The 21,802-nt window shown below is 45.2% G+C and overlaps 1 long non-coding RNA gene across 1 annotated transcript in view; it reads right to left on the bottom strand.

The window, feature by feature from the left end:
* Positions 1-1,157: 1,157 nt before the first annotated feature.
* The window catches only part of LOC105235652, a 127,997-nt gene continuing 107,352 nt past the window's right edge, over positions 1,158-21,802 (bottom strand). The window contains exons 16-18 of the long non-coding RNA XR_002141843.2: positions 4,987-5,195; positions 2,722-2,843; positions 1,158-1,232 (exon numbers count right to left, since the gene is read on the bottom strand). This is a non-coding gene — a long non-coding RNA (uncharacterized LOC105235652). The remainder of the gene's footprint in view (positions 1,233-2,721; positions 2,844-4,986; positions 5,196-21,802) is intronic.

The raw sequence follows: 21,802 nt of genomic DNA, 5'->3' as shown, positions 1-21,802 counted from the left end.
TCCGCAGGCTCGGTGGTAGTGGCCACTGATTAATCCCAGAAGTTGCACAGTGACCATGGCCAGCAAACTGCTTTGCCACCTAGGAGGCTTTCTTTGAGATTAAACATTCCGAGGGAGAGGGCCAAGAGGAATTTTTTTGCAGGGAAAGAGAGAAACCAGAGTAGATTTGGACAAGAATATGGACTCTGGGTTACTGATTGGCAGGGAGATTTTACTTATATCCAAAGTTGATGAGCCAGAGTCATTTGGTTATAGTCTCTAAGGGAGATCAAACCAAAAACATCAAGGTTCCTTGAGGCTGGAACTTGCAGGGGCCTGGACACGAGTGCCTGCTTCTAGTTAGACAACCGTGTTTGTCTCATCTTGAGAATAGTCGGCATCTAGAAAGGCAGTTGCCCTATATGGAACACTGTGGGCAGAGGAGTTTCCCCTTGGGCTTGCTGCTTAATCTTAGGCGTCCATTTTTCTCTAGAACAAAAGGGAAATAACGACCCCTCCAACCCACATTGATCCTGGGAGAGAATGACTTGAACGGGGATATGTTAGCATCAGTGTGGCTTAGTGAAAAAGAACGCCAACTTTGGAGCTCAGACCCCAGCTCTGCAGCTTGGTGTTGTAACCTTGAGAAAGTTAATTAACCTCTCTGACCCCCAGTTTCCTGTGCTGCAACACAGAGATCTCTTCCTAGTGTGTTTGTCATGATGACCGCGGTTAATGTAGATCAAGTATTTAGCCCCGTGGCTGGCACACGGTAAGAAATGACAGTCGTCATGATTAGTGTGCCGCCGAAGCAGCTCTTTTGAGTCTAAGAAGAGACTGAAAAGCAAAAAGATAATAAATAATAATAATACCTATTCATAGTTTCATTTAATCTACAAAATACCTCAATGAGTATTATTGGCATCATCAGCCTTTTACAGAAGAAACCCGGGTTTTAAAAGGTCACATAATTTGTTCAAGGCCACATGCTGAGTAAGTTGAAGAGCTGAGATTTAAACGCAGTTCTGCTTGCCTCCAGGGCCTAAGTTCTTAACCACGCATCTCCAGATTACACACTGGTCTTAAGGCTAAGCACTTAAAATTCTATCATCAGAAGCCATTTATACAGACCTCTAAGTAGCTAGAAGCAGCTTCTGGATGTCCAGGAGACCGTTTCAGGCAGCTGGAGCGGATGTAGGTGCCCCTCCACGTCCAGGGCAAGGGTGCCCGCGAGCATTCTGACAAGCACTCTCCTAAATGCAACGAGAGCATCTATTTGAATGACCCGCTTCTACAGAGTTCATAGGGCTCTTGCAGTCACTAAGATAGGTTAGAAGTAGGAGCAACAAAAATCCACCTCCGTGAACTGGACTTGCTTGAGAATACTTGGAAACGTACAGAGCCCCGTTTTTAAATGAAGATCAGCATACAAAAGAAAAGAACACTGTCAGGAACTCTCTAGGGACGATTATCCTATTCCATCACATTTTTTCAAAAATAATAACAAGGAAGTGGATGTAGCCATCATGATACAGAAAATGTGCTTGTGGCGTGAAGGAAACACTGCCATGTGCTTTCCATTCCTCTGAGAACAGGGCAGTCAATGTTAGCCTCCCCAAACAGCCTGTCTGGATACACCTAACATCCTCCCCATTGCTCCCCAGACTTCAGGAATGCCTTTGAAGTCAGTGGGAAAGCCAGGCGTCTCAGAAGGAATTGCAATATTTTAGCTTCTTTTAAGATGAGGACATATCTACAGCGACCTTATTATAATCAACATATTTTATTTGTAACTGGAAAGCAGCCAAATCTTTTCTATCTCACACCCGAACTTAATTCCAAGCTCCCCAGATCTGACTGGCTAGTTGTCAGACAGAACACTCCACCTTGACAATGCCCTTAGAATTGATTGTCCTTGTTATAACCTATTTAATCCTTCCAGAGTGGTTTCATCATCATATCTCGACAGTTAGATCTGCACTGACCTCAAACACCTCCCAAGCCCCGCGCCACTTCTCCCCTCCCTCCTAGTCTCAGGGTCTGTCTTCACGTACAGGTGCTCAGAATGTGAGTTCCTTCTTTCTATTTCCCATAACCATTCCTCGCTCGAGCTGAGATGGCAACGGGTAATGTCACCGCCGCCTGATCGGCCTGGCAAATATTTACCTTTTGAGCTTGTCCTGATCACCCTCCCAGAAGGTGAGCGAACATAAAACATAATGAAACAATTGCTGTTGTAAGACATTAGGTTTGGGTGCAATGTGCTGTACAATAGATAACCAGAATGCCTGCACATGGTATGATACCAATGCATAAAAATACATACGGGCTAAAATGATAAACAAGTGCGTAGCAACGGTAAACACTGAATTCGGGATAGCGGTAATCACTCTGGTAAAATCGCTTGTTTGCTTCTGCTGTCTAGAACAGTGGGTCTTAATTTTTTGTTGTTGTCATTTTGTTTTGACAGCGATAAGAATGTTAAATGCACCCACTTGCAGGACATGCTCCCACAGGCGTGCCCAAATATCCATTGGTGGCCACTGTAAATTAGACTGTTGGCCATGCAGCACCCATCAGGAGCAGATCTAGGATTTGTGGGGCCTAAAGCACCCACAAGTTTGGGGAACCTCTTTCAGAAAAAAAAATTCTGAACCAAAATCAGATGTAAAAGTAAATATTTATTTAGAATGAGAAAAGAAATTACAAATTTTATAAAGCTAACACATACCACAAACATACCAGAAAATAATATTTTTCATTAATTCACTTTATGGCATCTTCCTAATACTATTTTTCTGAAGTTTTGACTGTTCAGTCTTTGATCGGCTCTTCATGATATACCAATTTGGGGATATCATTTTCTGAAAAGAAAATGGAAAGACAATTTAGTTTTTCTTCTAGCATAGTTAATAATGTTCTTATTTATTGAGGGTTTTAAAAAATCTCTGTCAGGGGCGCCTGGGTGGCACAGCGGTTAAGCGTCTGCCTTCGGCTCAGGGTGTGATCCCGGCGTTATGGGATCGAGCCCCACGTCAGGCTCCTCCGCTATGAGCCTGCTTCTTCCTCTCCCGCTCCCCCTGCTTGTGTTCCCTCTGTCGCTGGCTGTCTGTGTCTCTGTCGAATAAATAAATAAAATCTTTTTTAAAAAAAGTCTCTGTCAGCTTTTAACACTTTCTTATTGAAGTCATGTGACTTTTGAGGATTATTGTCAAATTTGGGGAGATCTCGATCAGGTCTTTTTTTTTTTTAAGATTTTATTTATTTATTTGACAGAGATAGAGACAGCCAGTGAGAGAGGGAACACAAGCAGGGGGAGTGGGAGAGGAAGAAGCAGGCTCATAGCCGAGGAGCCTGATGTGGGGCTCGATCCCATAACGCCGGGATCACGCCCTGAGCCGAAGGCAGACGCTTAACCGCTGTGCCACCCAGGTGCCCCTCGATCAGGTCTTTTGTGCAAGAGTGTCAGATTTCAGAGCATATAAAGTTATCTTTTCAGTGACTAATCTCAAATACTCTGTATTGAAAATGCATGCGGCATTTATAATTGCATATGTTGCCTTTTGCAGTAGATTCTTGACAAGAGAGAAATTCCATTTCTTTTCTTTTTTTTCTTTTTGAGGGGGAGAGGGGCAGAGGGCAAAAGAGTCTCAAGCATGCTCCATGCCCAGCACGGAGCCCAGTGTGGGGCTCCATCTCACAACCCCGAGGTCATGACCTGCGCAGAAACCAAGAGTCGGATGCTCAACTGACTGAGCTCCCCAGGTGCCCAGAGAGAAATTCCATTTCTAATTGTTACTGATGGGGTCAAAATCTTCTTTTTACAATTGCACCCATCTAGTGATTGGAAGGATTTCCCCTAGACTAAGTTTTTTCCATACTTTCCAAACATTATTTTCCCTCTACTCTCCACGTCTGTTGGAGCTGGCCACTGTAGGACTCTTTCACATGTTCCTACCGCCTTTGAGTCTAAGAACACAAGCCTAGAGAGACAAAGGGTACCTGTATTCTGGTTTGTTCCTTTAGGGCGGAATCCAGGAGGTTGAAGTTAAAGAGACTGAAGGGATTACCAGAAGCAGAGGAGGGTTTTGCCCCTCCCCCGTTTGGAACCTGGGGAGGGAATGGCTGCACAGAGCGGGCTTGCTCCGTTCAGAAATGCTCACTGCACATGGAAAACAATGGTGCGTGGGCATTAGGTGGCAATGGGCCTTGGTTGTCTCTCTGAGTTTCCCTGGGCTGAGACCTGGTTGTCACCATATAGCCCATGAAGGACTGGGAAGGTAGCTGAGCTGGGAACCAGAGGGCACGACTGTGAGTACAGAGTGTTCAGCCTAAACCAGGAATCAGATGAAGGTTGTAGGTGCAACTCAGACAGGTTTGCCACACCAAGGTGACCTGAATCAGCAAAAAAGAGCACTGGGTCCTGGCTGCGCCAAGAACAAAGTACAGGCAGGTCAACTCCCATGGCACAGCCGAGTGCAAGGTGCCCGGGGACCAGACCAGCCAAGCCGCCTCACAGCAGAGCCCAGCAAGGCCTCACACAAAGAGCACCGGGACACGGGCATGTAGCCCAGGCCCCCTCCCCTTGCCAGACGGTCACCTGAGTGAGCTTTCCACTCTGCCTGCAGCCCTGTTCCTTTAGCTGTTGTTCTAGGAGGGAGTAGAAAACAATGGAGCCTAAGATACCAGAGGCAGATTTTCAAATCTCAGGGGAAGATCCCTGGAATCCTCTACCAAGACTTATCAACAATATCTATCAGGGTCTTACGGACGTCTGGTAATTCATGTTACCATGATAATATATTTATATCACTTTTTTTCAGTTAAGCTCACAACGGCTCCAAAACAGAGGTAGTACTACTCTTCCGTTTTTACACCAAGGAGCCTGAAGCCAAGAGAAATTAACTGGTTTGCCCAAAGCTACCCGGTTTGTAAGCTAGTGGAGCCGGGCTTTGAACTCGCAGGTAGACCTCGAGAGCGCACACTTAGAACCACTAAGTTGTTCACCTGCAACAGCTTGAGGACTCTGGGTGCATAATACCAATAGCTCTTTGGGCTTGGCCTGACGATCCCCCACCACAAGTCCTTTCCTTGTCAGCGAGCGACATCAGTGGAAGATCTCAGAAGATAACGTGATTGCTGCTCCAGGGTATGTCATGTGGGCCGCTTCTCAGATGCAGAGCTCACGCTGCTTCGCTGCTTTGGGGGAGAGTCGCCTGTTGCGGGAGAAGGGCCGCGCACCAGCCATTACTTTTCTGTGGCTCTACACTAGGCCACGCTGGCAGAGACCAAGGATGCTCTAATCTCATACCCATTCTCTGCTCCATTCCAGAAGCCTCTGGAGCATCTTAAAGGTATGCTCACTCCCAGCACAACACACGTTACATATTTTAATCCATGGAAATTCATCCTTAGAAACAATCACACTTGCTACGGATAATCCGGAAACGGGAGCTCCAGATTGCAATTCTGACTCTGTGACAGGATCACTGGAAAATGTATTTATCCATCAGGCACCTTCATTTCCCCAAAACGGAAGGGGGTGCAACATACCACTATCACTTATAGGCCGGTTGGTTGGTTTCCTCTTGAGCAAGTATTCATGCTCACTTGTACTTCTCTGCCCAGCTGCCCCATCTCCTCCAGCGCCCCTCCCATCAGCATCTGCTTTCCTCCGAGTTCTTAAGGACAAAGCCATATCCTTGCTGGTGCTGACAGCGCCCATGGAGAGAGCTAGGATCTGTGCCAAGTATGCAGACTGCTGATGCTCCTGGAGCCTCTGGTCCAGTGGGCACCACAGTTGAGAAGATTCCATACAGAGGCAGCGAGATCAACCTCCAGCCAGCCCTGCCACGCTTTATTCCAAGCAGTTCTGCTTGTGCCTAAAGATTCTCAAAGATGTTGCTGTTTCTTTCTCTCACCTCTTGCTGGGAATGCCTCAAAGTCTCATGAAGCCAGTTCTGTCTCTGGTCTCTCCCCTCTAACCAAGGGTCTGCAGCACCTTCTAGATATTGTGCCTCTCCTCTGCCCCTCACTTCTCGGGCCCACCTCCTCACTAATCTTACTTGTCCTTCCTGCAAGGGCACTGAATATTTGACCAACCCAACACAAAACTAACGCACATAAAAATGGGTGCAAAGCCGAAAGGAACTTGAAGGAGAATTATTGTCTTTACTAGCTGTATTTTGGCCCTTGCTCAGGAAGGCAAAATTGCACTATAACAGGTGTTAAAAAATATTTAGGAATTTCAGCACAGGTTAAATATTTTCCTCCTGTTCTTATTTAAAGTACGCAGAACCAAAAATGCGCATATCCATCTGGAAAACAGCATTTTTAGATTTTAGTCATGGGTATATTTAAATCTGAAGGTCAAGACCAGCAACACCCTACATTCCGAATTGCAACTCTGTCCTCACAGACATCCGTGTTTTCTTTTAGCTCATCCTGAATGATGGTGAGTGACAGGATTTGTCAAATGCAATGAAGAAACACTAGGGGAAGTTCATCACGACGGTAGGTAGGGGACTTGTTCTTGACAAGATAAGCAGGATACGTCTCACCATAGACGTTGCATTTGTATAAAAGAACACAAAATCTTTCAGTCTAATACTTTAACAGGGAAAACTATTTTCAGAGCAATTTTAGCATCTTTCATTATGCTTATGTGAGAACTGAGGCGCTGGCGGCCATTCTGGGGGTGAGGTTAAATACTGTGCACGGACTAAGACATGGCAGCTTCCCAAAATTAAGACAGGAGAGCTCCAGGAAACCGCTGAAATTCCAGGTGTACACATAGATGCCCCAGAAAGGCTGGAAGGAAAATAACAGGCCTCTGGTGAAAAAAACAGAGAAAAGAGATATATGGAGGTAAAGGAGCTAGCTGCGAGCAGTCGAGAACGGGCAGAAGAAGCTAAGAGGAAGTTCAGTTTAGGAAGGTGTAAGCAAAGGCTGCCAAGCAAAGAAGTGCCCTCTGTGGGTCAGAAAAGAGGAAAGAGAAATTCAGCAACAAAAATTCAGGAACCCCCGAAAAGAGGATAAATGGTATGTATTAAAGTCACATAGGATTCTGGGGAATCTGCATCTGCTCAAAAGATGGTGCTCCCAAATCCCACAGCAAGGAAACAAAGAGTAAGGTGACCTTGGGTTCTATTCTACTCCCCCAGCATCTGCTAAAGCAATCTGGCCAGCTATTCCCTCTTGGGTGGCAGGGAAGGGGAGAAGCACGCAGACAACAAAGGTGGGAAGGAAATATAAAGGACGGTAGCATCAAGTATTTCAGTAGAGGAGACACTTGGGAGTGCTTCTGGGGAAGCACCCTGAGGTAAGTGTGAGATCTCTAGCTGGGGGGGGGGGCAGGGATCTGGTAAACTGTGCCTCGGGGATTTACACTGGGCCTGTAGATAGTGATCACGACCCAAAGACAACTTCGTAGGCTCAACAGATCCTTTGAAAATTAGATCATTTGCAGTACAATGAGTATGAGTATTTTAAATCTAAGATTGTGCCTGATTCCCCAGGTAGCAGACCTGGGGTATATACAGTATGAGGATATGCTATTGGGCACAAGCTACCAATCCACCATGGGTTTCCAAGAAAGCTCTTTTCTCCTGCCAGTGAGATCTCTGATCACATCTGCAAGCCTGTAGCAGGTTCCTCCAACACAGACTGGAGCATAAAAGGCAACATTTAAACTCATAGGCAACTTCTGGTAAACCCTTTTTTGAGGACACAATTGAATCTTGAAGGGAAAGCTAGGCTATTTCATTACTCCAAGTGGAACAATAATTGATAATACGTTAGGGTGCCTTAAGCTGAAAATAACAGAAAACTGAACCAGGAACATCAGCAACAAAAGGAGAATGTCATATCTCATGTAACAGTAAGTTCAAACGTAAAATGATCTCAGGGTTGATGAGCTCACTGTTCAATGACATCATTAAGACATCTGGTTGCATTGTGTTTTCCAATTTTCTGCTTCTCCTTCCTCTGCTCTTCCTTTCTCCAACCAAAAGGTTGCCCTTTGTGTACACGTTTATCCTCTACAGTTGCAAACTGGCTGCCACAGTTTTAAGTGCTCCGCAGAGATGCAACAGTGTGAACAAAAGAGGGTCTATTTCCTGCTTTGAATCTCTTTTCTTCAGAGGGAATTTTAAGTTTTAATTTAGTTTTTTTTAATTTTAATTTAATTTTAAATTTTCTTTAAACTTCATTGCAATCTCACTGCTCAAAATTGCTACTTATGCCAATTCCTACACTAATCTTTGACAAGGAAAATGGCCTTGCCGTGATTGGTTTGGTGTAATCAAGATCCACCCTGCTTTGGGGTGAAATCAGCTTTCCCTGAAGCACATACGTTGCCTGATACCTGAACAAAGTTGAGATATTGTTAGAAAGGAAGAAGGGAGGAATGGCTGATGGAAAGGCAGCCATATTGTTTGTCTTAGAGAAGAACATGACTTCCAGACATACCCTGACCCACCAGCTGCTCCTCCTGCCCGAACAATCCACTTGCGACAAGGATAATGACTCTTCCCTCCTCTCCCCCTAAATTTGGTCATAACTGAAGTAATGAAGGCCCTTCACAAACAGGCTAGGAACAAGCCTGGAAGCCCTGAGACCCAATCAAGAATTCTACAAGTACCAGAAGAAGTAATGGGAGTCATAGGCAGCTTATGTTGAAACATACCACCAATTGAGAAGCATAAGGTTTACCATCGATGGTGATAAAGGACCTTCCAATATTCAGTAAGTACCAGTTAGACCTTGTTCCTGTTCATCCCTTGTCTGCGTTGTTTAATAGAGGTCCTGGGTTTCTATGAGGCCTTATGGCATAGTTGAAAATCCTGTTGATCTTATTGTTACACATATCCTTATAATATAGTCTCCCATAACTTAAAGTAACTTTAATAAGTTGGATTTTTCCCTGTGGAAAGTCAGTTTAACCTGGAGGCCCAGAGTTGGGAGCCAAATGAGACCTACAGATTTGTTTTATTTTATCCTCACATAGTTTGCCAATAAAGTGGTTTTTAAATTTTCTAAATTAATTACAAACATTTAAAAATCAAGAAATCACATTTTTAAAAATCTGAGTTTCTGGATGTTTCTAAAAAACTCACATCTGACCATGGTGACCATGGTCGGAAGCTGACTAGTGATCCCCCCTTTGGAAGGGAAGTAGTTCTCCAGCTTGCACAGACTCCACTTCATATTCATCTGCCTGCTTGATCCATCCCAGGTTTATGGCCCCTGGTTACCTACCCAAAACCACACATGGACTTGCCTAATGTACCTGAATTTGATAAACCCAAGAGTCATAGCCAGCTAAATCCGAGAATGAAAAGCAAATGCATATATGAAGGGAGACACATACATGTATGTAACACATGATAGGAGACATATGATCTCCAAGAAAGGCTGAGACATGAGGCCCATCCCCCAAGAAAAAACATTCTGAAACTCACAGCCCTCCTCCCTCTCCCCAGAAATCTTGGGAATCTGGCCAGCCCTGATAAGAGAGAAAGAGGAAAGAATCAACCAGGCTATTGTGCTCTGGTCTAGTCTACAACAATCACCGTGTAGGGGGAGGCCCAGAGCACTAGATCTGATTACCTATTGATTGTGATTTCAGCTTGCAGAACAAGCCTGTTCCCATTAGTGACTGTATACAATTACTAACTGATATGCTTTTGGGATCTCACCACAGTATTCTTTTCAGGGACTTCTCATTTCTTGCGCCTTCCCCTACACACAGACACACAGACACATACACACACGCGCACACACACACACGCTCTTACCTTGATAGGTCTGATAGCAGGTAGCCCAAATGGACTCTGAAACCTGGCTCTGTTTTGTCAGCATTCTATACAAGTTTCTCAAGGCCCAGTTTTTTTTCTTTCTTTAATCCCCACTTAATGACCACATCTGTTAAAACCTATCTTCCTTGCTGAATGTCAGAGTCCAAAACTGAAAGGCCAGGTATGGGAGTGGAGGGATAGTTCTACCAATTATTTTCAGTAAGTGCCTAATTCCAAACTAAATCAGAACTGTAAAAATGTACTAACTTAACATCTCAGGATTTCAGTCCAGAAATAGCCAGCATTCAATATGGACAAAAATGTGCATAGCATGATACAAGGCTGCATGTTGAAATGGACAATTGAATACAGATGCTTTAGTTGATGAGATGACAGAAATAGTTCTTAAAAATTAGGACAGATAAGAAAAATCAGCAAAACAGGGAGCTAAGTATCACAGAGATTACTGTGGCCTTTGGAGAAATTTCTATCAAACTGGTTGCAGCCATAGGGAAATTAGGCTAGTGTAATAAGATCAGACATTTTGAGTCCAAAGCACCCCTTCAAGCATGGAAGGACACAAACAATGCTTCCTCCTGATAACGCAGGGTAAGACAGACTTCTGTCTCTTCTACTTTCTGGTGGCCTAAGGTACATGCCTCAATAAAACCCTGTTGAAAATAGAAGGGTTCATTCTACCTAAAGAGTTTTAGCACCTGGAATGTAGGCTCTGATAGAACATCAAGGAATTGAACATTTTCTAGAATTCCTCTCTGAACCTTTCATCACCCTAGGAAATGCCTGAAAACAGTGATTAGGCAAGGAACTAGGAACAGAGACATATTGCATAGACAGACCTTGGTGGGTTTGCCTCCATTATTCAGTTCAGCCAAATTCAATCAGAACTACTCTGCGCCCAGCACTGTGCTAAGGGCTATAACAAATGTGAAAGAAGTTTAATGACAAAGCCCTTGATTTCGAGAAGCTTGCCATCTTGTTGGGTAGGCTGAAGCTATGTATATGAAAGAATTAGCAACATAAGAATATAACTGAGCATCAAAACTGACCTAATCTTTACCTAACCTCGGGTTTCTTAGGTGCAATTCTGCAAATACATTTACTAAATTATAACTAATTTAATTTGGTATAATTTAATAAATTAAAATCCATCATTGGTCACATTCTAGCACAGCTAAAAGGAGTAGATAGATAATGTCAAGTATTCAAAAGAATGTGGACTAACTGGGCCTCCTCTCATACATTAATGATGGAGGAAGAAATTGCTAAAACCACTTTGGAAAATTCTTTGGCAGTATCTGTAAATATAAGTATATCCTATGGTCCAGAAATTCTACTCCTAGATTTATACCCAACTAAAATCCACATATATTTTCACCAAAAGACATATATAAAAATGGTCATAGCAGCACATTTATAATAGCCCCAAACTGGAAACAACCCAAATGGCCACCAGTAGCAGAATGGATATGTAGCATATTTAGGCAGTAAGCTACTATAGAGTTATGGGAATAAACAAACCATAACTATACCCAACAATATGGATGAGTCTTACCAACATAACCTAGAGCAGAAAAAGCCAGACCCTCCTCCCCTCAAAAAAGACAACTACATACAATATGATTCCATTTGTATAAAGTTCAAAAGCAGATAAAACTAATCTATTGTGGTAGAACTCAAGATAGTGGTTATGTTTGTTCAGGAAGGGTAGTTATTGGAACGACAGGCAAGAAAAGGACTCTGGGGAGCTGCTCATGATTTATTTCTTGATCTGGGAGGTGATCACACGAGTGTTCACTTTGTGCAAACTTACTGAGCTCTATGTGATTTGCACACATTTCTACATAATTTGTCAATAAAAAAATCCATACAAGGGTCACATCGAGTATTTTAAAGGCATCAACGTTTTCTCAAGATTCTACTAATGGAGAATTGAAGCCCAGAGAGTTGTAGAAATTTACTTCCAGTAGTCTTTGACGGGGACCAGGAATTGCAAGTTTCTGAACTCCCTGTTCTATTACTGATTCTCTAGACAATTTTAGAAAAACATTACTTGTCATACCTCTATTTTTAAAAATAGCAAGTTTGGCTTTCATTCTTCAATCACCAGCTAATAGGTTTGCCTTTAAGGGTAAAATATGTGAAATTGCCCAGCAGTTGATGCTTTTGACATTAAATCAAAATGAAAATTCAACTCCCTTTCAGTTTTCATGATAGGTTAACAAAATTCTGCTATTCATAGGGAATGGGTTGATATTGTCCAAAGGAAATCATTATCATTCTCATTCTCTGCTCAGCCCACAGGTGAAGGTTAGACTGTCTGCCATAAATCTTTATGTGGAAGCCAAGCTCTCATTTCCTTTCCTCTCAGAGGGACGGGGACAGGTGCTTTCTCAATCCTTACATGGATGGATTCCCTTGCTCTGAGGAACAGGAGAAGAAACAAGTCTTAGCAAAATATGAGCCAAAATGAAGAGAGTTGATCTTGATGGACGGGGACCTGGGGCCGTCACTTATTAGCTGGAAAATTGTAACAAATCATTCCACCCCTCTAAATTTCAATCACCTCGTTTAAGATAGAGCCGTAGCAATCCCTCTCCTACTTACATCACTGGGTTGCTTTGAGGTAAAAGTGAGATTATGTATGTAAAAGTTTTTTGGAAACTAGAAAGTTCTACCCAAATGCAAAGGATTATAACTCCTTTAAAGTCGAGTGTCCAGGGGCTGAGGATATAAGCACAGTGAGCGAGACAAACGAGGTCCCAGCACTCAAGCAGCTTATGCGGTGGGAGACATTTTTGCAGATAGTAAAAAGCCAAACGAAAAATAAGATTTCAACGGCCAATAACATTGTCATAATGTAGTGGTGATAGATGGTGACTACACTTATCACGGTGAGCATTGAGGAATGTGGAATTGAGAATTGTGGAATCATATGTTGCACACCTGAGACTAATAAGAAATAAATGAGTTTGGTTACGTGAAAAGTGCAACGAAGAAAAGAAAGCAAAGCAGTGCAATAGAGAGTGACTAGGAGTTCCATTAGGTTGGATGACCAGGGCCAGCCTCCCTGAGAGGGGGGCCACTGAGGCGGTGTCCCGAAAGTGAAGAGGAAGCTCTGGAAGCAGAGGGAACCCAGGTGGGCAGAGACAAAGGTGCTGAGATGGGAGGAAGCTTCACACACCTGAGGACCAGACAGAGAGCCCCTGCGGCTAGAGCAGGGAGAGAGAGGGGAGAGGTGGCCTGAACGGCAGGTAGGGGCCAGAGCATAGAAGACACCATGAGTCGTGCGAGAAGCTGGTCACTTAGGGAAAGGGTGTAGGTAGAAAAGAGGGCATAGGACCAAGACTCGTGTATAGCAGAGGAAGACCTGGCAGCAAAAGACTTTTCTCCCAGGGAAATAGCTGTGAAATCATAAAATCAGGCCTTACTTTTGACTTGCAGTATTTCAGATAAACACGACTCAGGTTCCAGAGATTGAGACTGGTGAAGGGCAAGCTTTGGAGTGCCCCACTTGTACAAGTCTTTTCCAAGGCTCTGGGAGGCACTCCAGCATTCTTGTAACCCAATTTGGTATTCTTTTTCTTTAAAAGGTCTCCCCATACTTGCCCCTACCCCTGAATGTGTCCAAATGCTATTGAAAATTTCTAAAACAGAGCTTCAGCAACAAGTCAGGACTCAGAGATCTGTAGATATGCCCCCTTTGACTACTCAGGTCCTTCTCAACCAGCGCCGGGAGCCTGAGATCAACATTTCTATGGGCTGCCCTATTAGGCCCTGGGGCCAGATTTTCCACAATCTAGCCCTAGCTAACCTTCCCAGCCTCCTTTCCCATGGCTTCTCCAAGCCTTCTCCCTCTTCTGCCTCCCCTACCTTCCCACACCTGTAAAAACTCCAGCAACGCGTTCCTGTTCTGGCAACCGGCAAATCCTCTCTTGGCTCCATATTTACACATGCTGTTCCTCCTGCCTGAATGCTCTTCCCCTCTTCTCCTGTCAAACCCTTGCTGTACCCATACTCAGTAAACTGGAGCCCTCTCGTTGTCCTCCTCCAATTACTGCTCTCATGACACTGAATGCGTCACTCCATGAAGACACCAACCTCACAGTAATCAGAGTTACTCATTTCCACGTCTGTTCTCCTCATGCCCCCCACAGCACACTGGCCAATGGATTCCTTGAGAACAAGTCTTATTCATCACTGGCACCCCCTTGCCCCATCCCAGGATCTAGCACATCAAGTAGTGAATCAGTGGATGGCAACCTCCCAAATGCTTAGCAGGGGAGAGCATGAGGGTTTGAGGAAACTTCTAGTTTTGCCAATACCTCTCAGCATTTTTTTTAAATTTATGTACACATCTATCCCAGCATGCCCAGTGCCTAGTAAACACTGGGTGGTCAGTAAGTGGTTGTTGGCTGCATGGTTGAGCACGCACCTGATACAAAGCGCACCTGTGGGCGCCTGCTCCTGTGGGGAGCCCCCACTCTAGTGCAAAGTGGAACACAGCACTTACTCTAAACGAAACTTAGTAAACAGCTAATTTAAAATAGCAGAAAGGTTATGAAGACCTTGAAACGACTACAGCTAGAGGAAGGGAGCTGCTGTGGACAGGGCACCACTCTAAGGAGTTAGCAATGACTAAAGCTTGTCCCTGGGGTTCACTCTGTAGAGTGAACCCCAGGGACACTCTACAGACACTCTTGTCACTCTTGTCACTCTACAGACAAGAACAAAATTGTCCGGGTCTCTGAGGGGCTACGGGTTTGGGAAGGAGGCAGATCTCATTTGGTTGGGGCTTGTTCCCCTGAAGCCCTGTGATCAAGCAAAGCTTTCCCAGGCCACCCAGGCCATGCGCCAGGCAGCTGGGTGGTGGTAGAGCTGGCCTCCGTGTTTACTAAACAAACCAATGTGATTATCCTGTCAAGATCTGAAAGACAAAGACAAAACACTTAGCATAAATACAAGGCCACCTATTCAATGAAAGCCTCAAACCAGGGCAGCTAAAAGGCTGAATATAAAGCAGTCAGGGAGAGTTTTATGAAAAGTGAGTTACATAACTTGAGACTTGCTTGAGACTCAAACAAAGGCGTTCTTATCTCAAGGTTAAAGAAAAGAATTAAGACTAGCAGCGGTCTCCAAGCACTTCTCCTATGAACCTTCTGCCAATAGTGGGGTGGGAACTAGGGGAGACCAAGGCCTCTACAGCCAGCCACTCCCTTGGGTTCATCAGGATGTCTTCTGGGTGGGGTGTTGCTCCCCACCGGTGGTGGAATCGCAAGGCTGTCCCATCATCACCAACTCACGACTGGAGAATTGTTCCGTTCTGCCAACCCCTCCTGCTGTGGTTAAGAAACCCCAGAGGTGACCCAGCCAGGTACCGCAGGACAGGGACCAGAACTCCTGCCGTCCAGGCCAGTGCCCCTTCCGGTCTCCCCCACTGCCTGCACCTTCAGATACATCACGGGCCCTCGGTCAGCAGCCGATAGCTGGAGGGGGCAACTGGGCATGCCCCCCGCCCCCGGCCGAGGCTAGCTGCCTACCCCCATCCCCCACTGAAGGCTTCTCCTTTCTCCCTTCCCTTTTTTTCCCCCCAAGATTTTATTTATTTATTTATTTGAGAGAGCGAGTGTGTGAGCTCATGATCATGAGCCGGGGGAGGGGCAGAAGCAGCAGCAGACTCCCCTCTGAGCAGGGAGCCAGATGTGGGGCTCAATCCTAGGACCCTGGGATCATGACCTGAGCCGAAGGCAGACGCTTAACCAACTGAGCCACCCAGGCACCCCCTCATTTCTCTCTTTCCTTTCTCCTTTCTTCCTTCTCCCCTTTTCCTTCCCAACCTGACTCTGTCCTCAACCCACTGATGACACAGAGGGACCCCGACGCCTTGTTTTGTCTTACTGGTGGCAGTGGGAGGCAGTGCAGTCTGGAAACAAAACGTTTCTCTTTCAGCCTCTTCTACCCCTAGTCCAGTCTAAGCCTTGCCTGCCCAGGGCTCTGACGCCCCATCCCTGCCCCAGGCTTTTCCTCCCTGCTCTTGGCTGTCTCTGCTGGAAAACTGGTCACGTTTAAGGCAGAATCCGCCATAGGGTCATTACATTTTAATAGGACACTCTTTAACACCCAGCAGCTTTCACCAAGAGACAGGGTCCCATCAGTGGACATATTTAAAAGACAAATTCTTTGAGACATGGCCTTCCAGACCTCCCTGAGATTGTAATTTAGAGGTAATCCAAGGGAAATCAGAGCTACCCAATTCCCCCACTGCCTCTTTCAAGGAGCAGTAATCCCATCCTGGTGTCCGTCACCTGCCCCGGCCAGGGGCTCTGCCTTCAGTGGAACCTACACTTGCCACGCTGTGTAGTCCGAGGCCATACCCTCGGGTGCTATTGTCATTGTGGATGTACAATCCTAGTCAGCTCAGAAGTTCTGACTCACACAAATGAGAAAAGGGCTACCTCTGAGCCACCTGTGCCAGTACATGGATGGTTTATAGCTTTAAATCCAGCAGGACGTGGTCTGAGCTGGTTCTGCAGAGGGACAATGAAGAAGTCCTTTGTTTGGGGGACCTGCTGGAGTAGGTTAAAGTACCAGGCAGGCTCTTTCAGCTTCCGTAGGCTCCCAGGAGTGTTGGCATTACACAATCTCTTGCTGGACAGACAGGCAGAACTGGCAAGCTCGCTGGAACACAACGAGGTCTTGGGAGAGAGCTTTTTCCCTGCAAGTCTGCCAGCATTCCTAATCACACTGGCTCTAGATTTAGGGACTTTAAATGACAAAATGATAAGGTCTGAAATTTATTTTTGCCGCTCCAAAGAAAATTATAAGACTCCCCACGGGCTGGAAAATTTTGTAAGTGTTAATTTTGAATAAGTGGCTTTTCCAAAACCCTTCCGCATTAGCCAAGCATGCCGGAGAGAATGAAAACTTGCCTTCTGGGGACCAGGTCCTGGGCTGTCCCTTTCTCTTTATTGGGCAGGGTTTCTCTTAAATTTGCATCAAAACAAAGGATACCAGCAGCAAACTGGGTGGCTGGGTTGCTGCGTTGTTTTCCATTTTCCCACTGTCTTCTTTAGAAAACAAATATTATTATTCCTTATTTTGGCTCCCTCCAAGTGAAATGGTCTTTCAGATTCAGCACATTTCAGGATTGGTAATGGGTCAGAGAGAAGGCACAGGGTGCATGAGAGCGTGTGTTTAAGTTTCTAGTGTTGCTTTTAGAACAATCCAAGAGTGAAGTCTCCCCAGCGTGCCCAATCGCTCCCAGAGGGCAAACCCCCCTAGAAGGCATCAGCCAGGGAGACCAGATGAGTAAAACAGGGGAAGGGCTGCCTCTTCTGTGGTATCCGAAGAGTTGGGCCTGATGACTTCTGATTGCACTTCTGGAAACTACCATCCACCTCTACTGAGCTTAGCCATAGAAAAGAGCCATAGAGTATCTCCATGGTGTCTCCTGCATGGATGCTATTGAAAACATGGTATAACCATCATGCAAGACTCTCTTTATGAGGATTCTCAGGAGAAATTTCATTCTGGCCTTAAGACCACACACATACATACATCTCTTGAACAATTATACCACCTTCTGATATTTGTGTGAATTCTTGCAGTCTTCAGAACCCAGCCATATATTCTGGATGGATCCTACAGCTGTAGTTCTACCAGGGCTGCCCTCGGGCGATCTACCTGACCAGACCCTCAATCCCAGAGAACACCTCCCAGGAATCATCAACTCAGACTCAGAGCTTCAAGAAGGCTGATCTCAGCCCAAAAGCAAATCCCTAAAGACGTACCATTCTTTCAATAACAGGTATTTCATATGACAAATGTGGATAGAGCACCTACCATGTGTCAGAGGATATAGCCATGAATGTGACAGGCACAATCCCTTCTTCTCAAAGAGTTTGCAACGTAATAGGATTTACCTCACTGGATTCATCTGAGTTTATAGATATGCCAATGAAATTAACAGGCAGCTAAGGTGGAAACCTCAGAAAAAGACCAGAAGACCAAATTAACAGCAACAGCAAAAAGATGATCTGAGTCAGAGTGAATGAGAAGAACACTTAGAGAAAGTGAAAGACCTGTATTTCTGTTAGCTGTGTAATCTTGGGCAAGTGACTTAACCCCTGAGTTCCCACATCTAAAAAATGATGATACCACAAAGGCTTCCAGTGAGAAATAAATAAGATAAAGCACCGAACACATATTGATAAAGCTCCTTGCACATGCTCAATAACCCTGGCTGCCACTCCTTTCACTACTCTCCCAAGGAGTGCTGAGAGGATAAGGGCTCGTGGGATGGGCATTGTGGCCACATGACCTGTTTCAGTGGGATTGGTGTTAGCAATGGAAATGTGGGGACAAGGGAAGGGTCATGCCCATGATGTCATCTTAAGTCCTATTATTTGCAGTGGAAACTGATCTTTCTCTTACACTTCAAAAATTTCTAATCACAATCTTCATACCCTCTCTCTTTTCTGATACGGTAACTCCCATTGTCCCTTGCATTTTACCGATGAGAGCAGTTTTCATTTTATTGATCTTGGCCAATGTTAGAAAGTTAGCACAGATAGAAAAGTCCAGACCTTCTAACTTGTATCCCATGTTTGTGCATTTTCTGTTCTGAGGGAAAGCGGAAATCAATTTGGTTTCTTCTTTGTTCCTTTTTGGCAGTAGCAAGCAGGGTCATATGCCACAAAGGTCTAAACAGTGCACATTCTAATTTAGGAGTTCCTTACAATTAGCTTTGGGGTTATTGCTTCTCTAAAGTAAATAGTCAAATACTTCATTAAATGTAACACTCTTGACCTAGAATTCTGGGATGCAAAAAAGTTAGGGAAGTTCCAAAGATGTGGTTCCCTCTTTGGCTCGCATGTCAGCCTCAGCGAATGGCTCACTTCTATTTCAAGGGGTTAAGCTTCGGTGTACAGTCTGGGCAATGAAAGTTGCACCTCAAAGCAGCAAGATCCTAAAATCCCAGGATTTTTGAAAACCCAGTTTCCTCACCTTCTGTGCTTCATCCTCCCCACCAGCCCCCGCCCACATCTATTCCTCCACCCCTACCCACCCTTCATGGCCCTAAAGAACCTTCTCCAAGGCCAAGCAGAGTAGCTCTATAAACAAAGTGGTGAGAGATTGGAATCCCCACGTGGCCCACCCCCAGCACCCTAGGAGTTGAGACACAATTAAAGGAAATGACCTTGCTATATAAAAACCGAGAAAGGTTAGGAGATGATGGAGAAAGAGCATGCTACTAGTAATTTCTACTCACGCAAGGCGAGCAGGCCAGCGATATAAATAGAAGAGTGGCAACTTTAAGCCCTCATGCCTTTATTCTCCATAGACCTTATAATGCAAATGAGCTAGATTGGGCTCAACCTAATCCCAGTTTATTTTTTTTTCCAATTTTTTTAAAGATTTTATTTATTTATTTGACAGAGAGAGACAGCCAGCGAGAGAGGGAACACAAGCAGGGGGAGTGGGAGAGGAAGAAGCAGGCTCATAGCGGAGGAGCCTGATGTGGGGCTCGATCCCATAACGCCGTGATCACGCCCTGAGCCGAAGGCAGACGCTTAACCGCTGTGCCACCCAGGCGCCCCTAATCCCAGTTTATTGACCCCCAGTTACCTTCAGGGGATTGGTGGGCCCTTCTGACCCACTGCTGATGAAACTTGGATGAAGAAAAACTCACTGGGCATAAACTGGTACACCCAGGATCTAGAGTTAGCTGTGACCATTGGCAATAGTTTTTGGATGGCGAAAATGTTTTTAGGGACCTATTCTATCATTGTAAATTCAGGAGACCACTCCTTACTTCTCTTATCTCCTCAACCTGGTCTCTTAAGAACTGTTGAGTGTTTATCAACTATTCATTCTGGTAGAGTGATAAGGAGGTATTCTCCTGTTTTCTACGATAAAGCTTCTCTGTTCTGTTTTCATGCTTAGGCAAGTAGCCGCAAGCCTGGGAGATTTATCAATTTATTACCCATGCCACTTTTGGGAGCTTGCAACTTTGAATCAAGCCAGAGATATTTGTTATTGTACAAACCTAGCAAGCCAGTGTGGAAAACTCAGGAGAGAATATATATCCTTTGAACAAATTATTCAAGTTGACAGCATCCCATCTTCCAGATCAACTGCCCATTAAATCATAATGCCTTATAGCCACATGACCCTTCAGGGAGAGCTTACAAAGCATGTCCTCATTTGTTATCTCCCGACCCTCCCAGCAGCCCTCTGCTGTGGGTTTGACTGGTGTTATCACAGAGCAAGCTCTGGACTATGAGCCCAAAGGGGAGCACTCCAGCTTCAGCCACTTCCTTGTTTGATGTCCTTGGGCAATTTCACTTCAATTGGGATCCTCTGTTTTCTCTTCTGCACAAAGGAGCCAAAATACCCAGAGATGGATGGGACTAACAAAGCTTTAGTTTCAGGACCTACTGTTGCAGGATTTCTTTTCTTTCTGTGCCCATGGTTCTTGGTCACACCGCTTTGAAGAATGAAGAGGAAGACCAGATGAATAGTGGTGGGCAGCAAAGCAAAAAAGTGTATTGAAAGATAGTACAAAGCTCCCGAAGAGAGAGGGGATCTGAGAGCGCTGCCACCAGAGTTTCTAAGTCTAGGGGTGTTTATTATGGGCTTTCTGCTTGGCTCTTTTAATCTGATTTAACCCTCCATGCACCTGTCATCCAATCAGGTTTTTGTCATCTATCTATCACAAGGGAAAGGGTGGAGGGCTCTTTCCAGGGTGGGTGTAAAATCCTTTTAAGGGTCGTTTCCTCAGGGCAGGGCCCCTTGTCGCTGCCTGTCTTTCTTCCAACTCTCTTGCATTACTACCGCCTGCACAGGCTGTGAGCCTAATTTTGAAGTCATCTTGGGTCCTTTTTCTTAGAGAAGACTCCCCAAATTGTAGTAAGCTTCAGGACTCACCAAACTTAGATCAGTCTCCCAATAAAACCCGCTTAGTCTAGTACCAGGAAGCCAAAATATGACCGGTATTTCTACGGCCTCAGCTCTGCCAAATGGCCCGCGATGATCGCCATTCAGACCCGTGTACTAGGTGGACTTTGTTGGTGCCCCTCCTGGATAGCTGTGAAGGGCTCACAGCTGGCCCCGTCTCTGGAGAATTGCCTTCCACTGCATCAGAGCTCCTTGTCCTGGAGGTTACACTGTCACCGCTATCCAGGGCAGTCGACCAATGTCTGCCTGATGTGGAGTAGCCCCCTGTACAAACAGCCGCAGCCCCGGCTCAAGGTGAGACCGGCTCTGTGATATAATCCATGCTCCTTTGGGATCAGACTGCAGCTGAGCTGACATCCTGGCTTAGCTCTTCCCTCTGTTTCATTTTGCTTCCCTCATTTCCTTTCTCCTAGAGCACTGCCCTGCCAACTTATATGTATCTGAATCCTCACCGGGGGCCCGGCTTCTAGGGTACCTGACCTAAGACATAAAGCGGTACGGAGAGTATCATCTTTTCCCACGTCAAAGCCTGTCTGGTCCACTTTCAAGCACAGTCAAAAAGCCCCGAGCCCCTGAGACCCACGGCAGCCAATGCTCAGGCTACTGCACAGATGCGTTTACTTATTCCAGGACTCGCATCCCTGTCGGAGGCCCGTCCTGGGCCCCTAGCCAAGTCCAGAGATCCAGAGTTCTAAGGACCTTTGGAAATCAACAGCGGAAGGGTGAAGGCGGTGTTGCTAAGCTTTTGGTAAAACTCTAAACTGCGACCGCCCCACCTTTAGTGTCTTCTCTGGGCATCTGCTTTAGATGTTAGGAAGGAGGCCCAACGATGAGAAAAAAATGATTGGCCGCATCATGTCTCTTTTGATCATTTTCTCGGCGTTTTTTACTGCAGGAGATTTATAACTAGCTCTTTGTCCCCACTGAATAGAAGAGGAATCCAGGCTCTCCAGTGTCGTCTGTCATTTTAGAGAAAGACAGAATTTAGGATGAAAGAGATTTAGAGCCTCTTTCTGTCTCATCTCTGACTTGGTTTGTGACTTTAAATG

This window comes from Ailuropoda melanoleuca, chromosome 4 (genome assembly GCF_002007445.2).
Source record: "Ailuropoda melanoleuca isolate Jingjing chromosome 4, ASM200744v2, whole genome shotgun sequence".
Lineage (NCBI taxonomy): Eukaryota > Metazoa > Chordata > Mammalia > Carnivora > Ursidae > Ailuropoda > Ailuropoda melanoleuca.
This window is presented reverse-complemented; position numbering and strand designations above follow the sequence as displayed.